Here is a 10606-nt window from a genome sequence, read left to right on the forward strand (position 1 = left end):
AAATTTTGGTCTCCCTTCACTATCTGAATAATTTCTTTTACTTCATCATACATTTCTTCAATTTCTTCATCATCTGCATAGCTAGTTGGGATATAAACTTGTACTACTGTAGTAGGTGTGGGCTTCGTGTCTATCTTGGCTATAATAATGCGTTCACTATGCTATTTGTAGTAGCTTACCTGCACTCGTATTTTGTTATTCATTATTAAACCAACTCCTGCTACCTCTATTTACCCCTTAGTCAAGCAGTTAGGTTAGAAAATTTAAAAAGGGAAATGGATAGGTTAAAGTTAGATATAGTAGGAATTAGTTCGCTGGCAGGAGGAACAAGACTTTTGGTCAGGCGAATACAGGGTTATAAATACAAAATCAATAAATCCAAAACTGATGTCTGAAATACTTCTCTGTGATAGAGACAAGAGGGAGATTGAGTCAATAATTAAATCACTGAAGACTAAGGTCTCCTATGGTTATGATGGAGTGTCTAGCAGAATATTAAAATACTGTGCTGCACATGTTATCCCTGTATTTAGCCATATTTGTAATTTTTCCTTTAGGAATGGTCAGTTCCCTGAGTGATTTAAGTACCCAGCAGTAAAGACACTTTATAAAAAGGGAAAAGGGGTAATGTAGCTAATTTTAGACCTATTTCTATGCCAGGCTGTGTATGAAAAGGATAATTGATCGTTGTATATCACACAATTTGTTATCAAATGTACAGTTCACATCATTTCTTGATTACTGCTGATAAAACTCTAATTTCCTCATTTGGAAACAATTCCATGAGCAAATATTCATAGTTTAAGATACCGGTATCAAGAAATCACTTGGAGATGGAATTTAGAGTAAGCCAATAAGTAACTCTGAATGTAATGACATACCTCATAAGAAACCCCTTAGGTTCCTTTTCTTTTAGTAAATATTTCATTTTTATTCATCTTACATATTTAAAAAAATTATTTGTGATTAAAGTTTTCATTTCCCAGAATCTTCCATTTTTAACTATTGCATATTTTCAAAATACAGTTACCTAGTTTTGTAGCCCTAATTTTTCTGTCTACAGATATGCCCACTTGTACAAGGAATATTAACAATCTAGTCCACATACTTTAACCAGTTTTCTAGTCATCTAATTCTTAGATCAACAAATTTACTTCTTGACTCATTGCAGTTTAATATCCACCATATTTTGATCTTTTTCCACATTCCTCATCATCATTATTTATTGCGTTAACAGGTCTTTAAGGCCTACAAAAGAAAAATAAAAGAAATTTTTCCCATTACAAATCAAAATTTAGTAAGCCAAAATCAATAGTTCTTGAAACAATCTTCTGTAAGTAGAACCACTGGTCAATGGCCCCAGTCAGTCTGTGAGTTTCAGGCACTCCATCTACGTCTCTGTGTTAAAGACCTCACATAGCTCTCATCTTGTGAACATCTATGTAAAAATATTTTTGTGACTCACACTGCAAGTAATTAATAATTGATATTCATCATATAAATTGCAGTTTATGGACGTCTACTACATGCACATGTGTGATATGTTTATTATTGAAACTGTTCATGAAGTATGTTGCCACTGTCAAAATTTGTTAAGTGTAGCTGCTGGCCTATGTTATATGAAATACATGTAAATTCAATGGAAGAAGCTGATCACCATAGTGATTTTTGAGAGTAATAAATGTGGAAATATTTCAAGTTTATCTCCACAGTGTTGTATCATTTATTTAACACTGAGTTTGCTAAGCCAACGAGTTTCAGGAAAGAATGATAAGAAGAATCACTACCAAGGAATTATCTATAACAGGCCAGGATACTTGCAATCTCAGTAAGATATTGAAGCTTTGAGGAACATGTAGAAGAACTGTTGCTCAAATTTAGAAGAACACGTGAAGCCTTCAACAATTACTATAGCAGAATATTATGGAAATATCTCTCACAAAACCAAAAAAAAATCTGGTCATATGTGAATGATGTTAGAGCAACCAAAGACACTCATGTATGATACGGAAGTTGAAGGTGAGGGTATCAAAGCAAAAGCAGCAATGCTGAACTCAATTTTTAAATTTCCAAAAGTAAGCCCAGGCATATATTGCCCACATTTAATTCTTGCATCATTGCAAAGATTAGTTAATAGATATTAGTGTGAGTGCCCTTGAGAGACAGTTGAAATCACTAAAATTAAACAAGGTTCCAGAACCAATCAATTTCTGTAAAACATTTGCAGGCAGCTGAATCAGTCCCTTCTTTAACTATAACCTACTGTAGAAACCTTCAATAAAAAACTATACCCAATAGTTGGAAGAAAGCACAGGATATAGTAGAAGTGATTCACCAAACTATTGTCCAATATCCTTGATATCCACCTCCTGTAGAATCTTAGAGCATATTCTATGATTAAATAAAATGACTTACCTCAAGGAGGAGCACTTTTTCCATGCTAACCATCTTGGCTTCTGAAAACATTGGTCATGTGAAATCCAACTCATGCTTTTCTTACATCCTTAGAGTTATTGACAAGCCAGTCAGGTAGCTTGAATATTTCTTGATTTCCAAAATGCATTTGACTAATTCTTGGTGGGGAGGACACACCTTTGAGAAAAAGCCATCAGCAAAAGTAGAAATAACTTTAGACATGCCCCAGGGAAGTGTGTTAGGATCATTATTATTCATGTTGTATGTTAATGACATGGCAGACAATATTAAATGTAAACTCAAATTTTACGCAAATGAGATAGTTATCTATAATGAAGTATTGGCTGGAAAAAAAGATGTGTAAATGTGCAGTTATATCTTGATAGAAGTTGAAATAACTTTTAGGCATGACCTTGGGACGTGTATTGGGATCCTTATTATTCATGTTGTATATTGGTGACCTGGCAGACAATATTAATTGCAAACTTAAACTTTAAGTTAATGAGGCAGTTATTTATAATGAAATATTGTCTGAAGAAGGTGTGTAAATATGAAGTCAGATCTTGGTAAGATTTCAAAGTAAAACAAAGATTGGCAGTGAGTTTTAAATGTTCAGAAATGTAAAATTGTGAACTTCACAAAACTAATAATATAATATCCCAGGGTGACAGTATTAATTAATTGCATTTAGTTTCAGTAAACTCATAGTCCCCATGAACCATGGACCTTGCCGTTGGTGGGGAGGCTTGCGTGCCTCAGCGATACAGATGGCCGTACCGTAGGTGCAACCACAATGGAGGGGTATCTGTTGAGAGGCCAGACAAACATGTGGTTCCTGAAGAGGGGCAGCAGCCTTTTCAGTAGTTGCAGGGGCAACAGTCTGGATGATTGACTGATCTGGCCTTGCAACATTAACCTAACCGGCCTTACTGTGCTGGTACTGCGAACGGCTGAAAGCAAGGGGAAACTACAGCCGTAATTTTTCCCAAGGACATGCAGCTTTACTGTATGATTAAATGATGATGGTGTCCTCTTGGGTAAAATATTCCGGAGGTAAAATAGTCCCCCATTCGGATCTCTGGGCGGGGACTACTCAGGAGGACGTCGTTATCAGGAGAAAGAAAACTGGCGTTCTACGGATCGGAGCGTGGAATGTCAGATCCCTTAATCGGGCAGGTAGGTTAGAAAATTCAAAAAAAAGGGAAATGGATAGGTTAAAGTTAGATATAGTGGGAATTAGTGAAGTTCGGTGGCAGGAGGAACAAGACTTTTGGTCAGGTGAATACAGGATTATAAATACAAAATCAAATAGGGGTAATGCAGGAGTAGGTTTAATAATGAATAAAATAAATTGGAGTGCAGGTAAGCTACTACAAACAGCATAGTGAACGCATTATTGTGGCCAAGATAGACACAAAGCCCATGCCTACTACATATATGCCAACTAGCTCCGCAGACGATGAAGAAATTGATGAAATGTATGATGAGATAAAAGAAATTATTCGGGTAGTGAAGAGAGAAGAAAATTTAATAGTCATGGGTGACTGGAATTCGTCAGTAGGAAAAGAGAGAGAAGGAAACATAGTAGGTGATTATGGATTGGGGCTAAGAAATGAAAGAGGAAGCCGCCTAGTAGAATTTTGCACAGAGCACAACTTAATCATAGCTAACACTTGGTTCAAGAATCATAAAAGAAGGTTGTATACATGGAAGAATCCTGGAGATACTAAAAGGTATCAAATAGATTATATAATGGTAAGGGAGAGATTTAGGAATCAGGTTTTAAATTGTAGGACATTTCCAGGGGCAGATGTGGTCTCTGACCACAATCTATTGGTAATGACCTGTAGGTTAAAACTGAAGAAACTGCAAAAAGGTGGGAATTTAAGGACATGGGATCCGGATAAGCTGAAAGAACCAGAGGTTGTACAGAGTTTCAAGGAGAGCATAAGGGAACAATTGACAGGAATGGGGGAAAGAAACACAGTAGAAGAAGAATGGGTAGCTCTGAGGGATGAAGTCGTGAAGGCAGCAGAGGATAAAGTAGGTAAAAAGACGAGGGCTGCTAGAAATCCTTGGGTAACAGAAGAAATATTGAATTTAATTGATGAGAGGAGAAAATATAAAAACGCAGTAAATGAAGCAGGCAAAAAGGAATACAAACGTCTCAAAAATGAGATCGACAGGAAGTGCAAAATGGCTAAGCAGGGATGGCTAGAGGGCAAATGTAAGGATGTAGAAGCTTATCTCACTATGGGTAAGATAGATACTGCCTACAGGAAAATTAAAGAGACCTTTTGAGAGAAGAGAACCATGTGTATGAATATCAAGAGCTCAGATGGCAACCCAGTTCGAAGCAAAGAAGGGAAGGCAGAAAGATGGAAAGAGTATATAGAAGGTTTATACAAGGGCGATGTACTTGAGGACAATATTATGGAAATGGAAGAGGATGTAGACAAAGACGAAATGGGAGATAAGATACTGCATGAAGAGTTTGACAGAGCGCTGAAAGACCTGAGTCAAAACAAGGCCCCCGGAGTATACAACATTCCATTAGAACTACTGACGGCCTTGGGAGAGCCAGTCATGACAAAACTCTACCAGCTGGTGAGCAAGATGTATGAGACAGGCGAAATACCCTCAGACTTCAAGAAGAATATAATAATTCCAATCCCAAAGAAAGCAGGTGCTGACAGATGTGAAAATTACGGAACTATCAGTTTAATTTGTCACAGCTGCAAAATACTAATGCGAATTCTTTACAGACGAATGGAAAAACTGGTAGATGCTGACCTCGGGGAGGAGCAGTTTGGATTCCGTAGAAATGTTGGAACACGTGAGGCGATACTGACCTTACGACTTATCTTATTAGAAAAAGGATAAGAAAAGGCAAACCTACGTTTCTAGCATTTGTTGACTTAGAGAAAGCAATGTTGACTGGAATACTCTCTTTCAAATTCTGAAGGTGGCAAAGGTAAAATACAGGGAGCGAAAGGCTATTCACAATTTGTACAGAAACCAGATGGTAGTCATAAGAGTCGAGGGGCATGAAAGGGAAGCAGTGGTTGGGAAAGGAGTGAGACATGGTTGTAGCCTCTCCCCGATGTTATTCAATCTGTATATTGAGCAAGCAGTAAAGGAAACAAAAGAAAAATTTATAGTAGGTATTAAAATTCATGGAGAAGAAACAAAAACTTTGAGGTTCACCGATGACATTGTAATTCTGTCAGAGACGGCAAAGGACTTGGAAGAGCAGTTGAACGGAATGGACAGTGTCTTGAAAGGAGGATATAAGATGAACATCAACAAAAGCAAAACGAGGATAATGGAATGTAGTCAAATTAAATCGGGTGATGCTGAGGGAATTAGATTAGGAAATGAGACAATTAAAGTAGTAAAGGAGTTTTGCTATTTAGGAAGTAAAATAACTGATGATGGTCGAAGTAGAGAGGATATAAAATGTAGACTGGCAATGGCAAGGAAAGCGTTTCTGAAGAAGAGAAAGTTGTTAACATCAAATATAGATTTATGTATCAGGAAGTCGTTTATGAAAGTATTTGTTTGGAGTGTAGCCGTGTATGGAAGTGAAACATGGATGATAAATAGTTTGGACAAGAAGAGAATAGAAGCTTTCGAAATGTGGTGCTACAGAAGAATGCTGAAGATAAGGTGGATAGATCACGTAACTAATGAGGAGGTATTGAATAGGATTGGGGAGAAGAGAAGTTTGTGGCACAACTTGACTAGAAGAAGGGATCGGTTGGTAGGACATGTTTTGAGGCTTCAAGGGATCACAAATTTAGCATTGGAGGGCAGCGTGGAGGGTAAAAATCGTAGAGGGAGACCAAGAGATGAATACACTAAGCAGATTCAGAAGCATGTAGGTTGCAGTAGGTACTGGGAGATCAAGAAGCTTACATAGGATAGAGTAGCATGGAGAGCTGCATCAAACCTGTCTCAGGACTGAAGACAGCAACAACAACAACAACAACAACAAACTCATACATTTACCTAGGTGTAACAGTTTGTACAGATAAGGAACAGAGAGTCATATAGGCTCAGTCATAGGCAAAGGGAATGACAGACTTCCACTTAGCTCAGTCCAGAAGAGAGATTGTTTCAAAATACTCCTGTGACCTACCCTACAGTTTGCTCAGGTGTATGGGACCCATACCATGTAGGACTAACAGAGGATATTTGAACATATACAAAAAAGGACAGCATGTATGGTCACAGATTTGTTTGACCCTCAAAGTTTGGATTTTGTCTTAAGATTTTAATGCTAAATACTATTTAGCTTGCCTTTACTCTTAACCATGACTGTGTTAATTTATTGACGTCTTTCTTGAATTCTCTAGTCATTGCTGGAAGATAAATATTCAGCAGAATATTTGTTCCCGTAAGTAAATAAGACTCTTTTCCAGTAAATGTTCCATATATTCTTCAATTGTAATACAGTTATCTTGTAATGATGAACAGTTGATTCTACAAGAACATCAACAATAAAATAGTAACTTAGAATGTGAGAATAAATGCCAGCTTGACAGTTTGGAATCATATTATAATACAATCTTTTGTTCCATTTCCTTCCCCTCTCCCACCAAGTTCATCCTAGTAGTGTTCAGCAATCGCTTTTATTCTAGGACCAATGTGCTGCTTCAACCTGGATACCTGGATTGTGCACAAACATTTAAATAGGTACTTCCTCTCATGAAGTTACTATGATTGTTATTCTACCTAGAAGACATGCGTTGTCTATCAATATGACTCCCCACATGAAAAATAAAAAATAAAATTGCACAATATTTGTGCTCTTCTATACGCCTATAATAATTTATTAAATCATGTTATTCTTTGCGAGTTTGTGGGAAAGATAAATGTAGGGCTACATGTCACACTTCCACATTGATATGTAACACCATAAATTTCACCACTTACCTAATTGATCTTGTGACAGATTCATTTGTTATAATTTAGTCACCTGTTAAGTCCTGTAAACAAGTAACTTCCATAAGTGCAGTCAATACCTTATATATAAATCTCTATCTACCACCACCTTATAAAAGTCAACATTTTCATTTTAATAATATATGAGGGCATACTGAAAACTAATGCCTCCAAATTTTTTATGTCAAAACCCTGAAAGCTTCTGAAGTACAACAAATTTTATTTACATCTACATCTGTATGCTTCATGTCTACATATTTGCAGCTCTCTGCTGCTAGAGTGCTCCAAATTCTGCATGTAACATTGTAGAATGTAATGTAACTATGCTGGTGCATGAGAAACAGAGTGCTTTAATCATGTTTCAAATTCTAAGAGTTCATCCACTCATGGATCAGCCTGTCCTTCAGCATGATGATCTCAGAACTCATACGTGTGCTGTGACATCTGCAATAGCTCGACACCTTGTATTCACTGTCATAAATCATCCTCCGTCACTCCCAACTTGGCCCCGTCTGATTTTCTTCTGTCTCCAAAACTTAGAGAGCACCTTTGGGGGGTTCACTTTGATAGTGATGAAGCACTGCAAGCAAATGTCCAGTTGTGACAAAGTCAAACATTCTACAGTGACAACATCAATAAACTCTTTTCTCACTGGAAAAATTGCAGGCTGATTTAAATAGAATATCACAACTTTGAAAATCGAGAGTTCTGCAGAGAAGGAAAGGAGAACTATGCTCTGTATGTCATCACTTGAAGCAGGCTCTGAAGTTTCATTTTGTTGCTCATTTGGGCACTAGCTGTGCTGTTGCCCAAGTAACTTTCATTCATTTTGTCAGTGCAATGATGGCAACTACTCAACAAAAAGGTTTTTATGTTATCAAATGTGACAGAAGAGAATCAACAACAGTTGTTCAGCATAAATTTCAAATCAAGTATAGTGTTCAGCTTCCGAATAGGTGATGTATTATACATTAGCACAAAACATTCACAAAGAAAGGGTGTTTGTGCAAATTGAAAAGTTTTGGAAGGCCGCACTTGAGTGAAGAAAATTTTAGCCACATTCAGGAAACATTTGCTTGCAGTCCAGGAGAATTGACCCTCTGAGCTAGCAGAGAGCTGCAAATTCTGCAACCGATCATTTGGACAGTCATACGGTAAAGGTTAGTAATGAAATCTTTTCATCTACAATTGGTTGAAGCCCTTTCTGAAGCTGACAAGGTAAAAAGAATTGAGTTCTGCAACTTTGTCTTTGAGCAAATGGAAGCAGATGACAGGTTCATTTTGAAGCTAGTGTTTAACAATGAAGCAACATTTCACACAGCAGTGAAAGTCAGTTGGCACAATGTCCATATATGGGACACTGAGAATCCACAGGAAACAATTCAGCATGAACATGATTCACCTAAGGAGATCATTTTCTGTGGCACATTAGCCAATACATTTTTTAGTCCTTTTTATCTTTGGAGATGCAACTGTAGCTGGGCAAACCTATCTGGAAATGCTGCAGAACTGGCTATTCCCACAACTCACTAAAGAAACATATCATTTCACATACCTGTAGGATGGGGCACCACTCCATTGGCACTTATATATCTGTGACTGTTTGAACGTAAGGTATTCACAACAATGGATCAGCTCATGTCAGCACCCTCCATCACTGGCCTCCAAGAAGCCCTGACTTCAACCCATGAAATTTTTTTCTATGGGGGTGTGTTAAAGATATGGTGCTTCAACCACAGCTACCAGCTAATATTGAAGAACTAAAAGAAGGAATAACTGGAGCTGCCCAAACCATTATGCCAGAGATGCTACAGAGAATGTGGAATGAGTGAGTATCAGGTTGATATCACTTGAATGTCTGGAGGGCATAGTATTGAACATTTATGAACTCATTTGCTACTGCAGAAAGCTTTGTTCAGTACTCTTCATATTGATTAATTACCCAAGGTTCCATCAAGTTTCTTTGATTAAATACAGATTTTCAAGGTTGTGGTATTCTTTTTGAATCACCCTATATATTCACCACCAAGGTGACTATGTTGAGAAATAAATATGGGCACATAAATAAAATAGAAAGAAACTTCCACATGCAAAAATATATTAAAAACAAAGATTCCAAGACTTACCAAGTGGCAAAGAGCCGGTAGACAGGCACAATAAAATAACACGCAAACACACACACAAAATTACGAGCTTTCGCAACCGGCGGTTGCTTCGTCAGGAAAGAGGAGGGAAAAAGGAAAGATGAAAGGATGTGTGTTTTAAGGGAGAGGGTAAGGAGTCATTCCAATCCCAGGAGCAGAAAGACTTATCTTAGGGGGAAAAAAAGGATAGGTATATACTCGCACACACACACACACACACACACACACACACACACACACACACACACACACACACACACACACACATATCCATCCATACATATACAGACCTTTGCTATCTCTGACATAATTACAATGTCATCGATGAACCTCAACGTTTTTATTTCTTCTCCATGGACTTTAATACCTACACCGAATTTTTCTTTTGTTTCCTTCACTGTTTGCTCAACATACAGATTGAATAACATCGGGGACAGGCTACAACCCTGTCTCACTCCCTTCCCAACTGCTGCTTCCCTTTCATGCCCCTCGACTATTATAACTGACATCTGGTTTCTGTACAAATTGTAAATAGCCTTTCGCTCTCTGTATTTTACCCCTGCCACCTTTAGAAATTGAAAGAGAGTATTCCAGTCAACATTGTCAAAAGCTTTCTCTATGTCTACAAATGCTAGAAATGTAGGTTTGCCTTTCCTTAATCTATTTTCTAAGATAAGTCATAGGGTCAGTATTGCCTCACATATTCCAACATTTCTGCGGAATCCAAACTGATTTTCACCGAGGTCGGCTTCTACCAATTTTTCCATTCGTCTGTAAATAATTTGCGTTAATATTTTGCAGCTGTGACTTATTAAACTGATAGTTCGGTAATTTTCACATCTGTCAACATCTGCTTTCTTTGGGATTGGAATTATTATATTCTTCTTAAAGTCTGAGGGTATTTCGCCTGTCTCATACATCTTTATGGTATACAGTCACTGTAAAGAAACTTTTAAAGAAAAAGAGATTGCTTCATAATAGGTGCAAAACCGAGAGCAGGGCTATAAATAGAAAAATACTGAATTAAATGCAACTGGCTGTCAAGAGAGCTACACATGATCCTTTCCATGAGTACCACAGCTGAATATTGTCAAGTGATC

Source organism: Schistocerca gregaria, chromosome 2 (assembly GCF_023897955.1).
Source record: "Schistocerca gregaria isolate iqSchGreg1 chromosome 2, iqSchGreg1.2, whole genome shotgun sequence".
Lineage (NCBI taxonomy): Eukaryota > Metazoa > Arthropoda > Insecta > Orthoptera > Acrididae > Schistocerca > Schistocerca gregaria.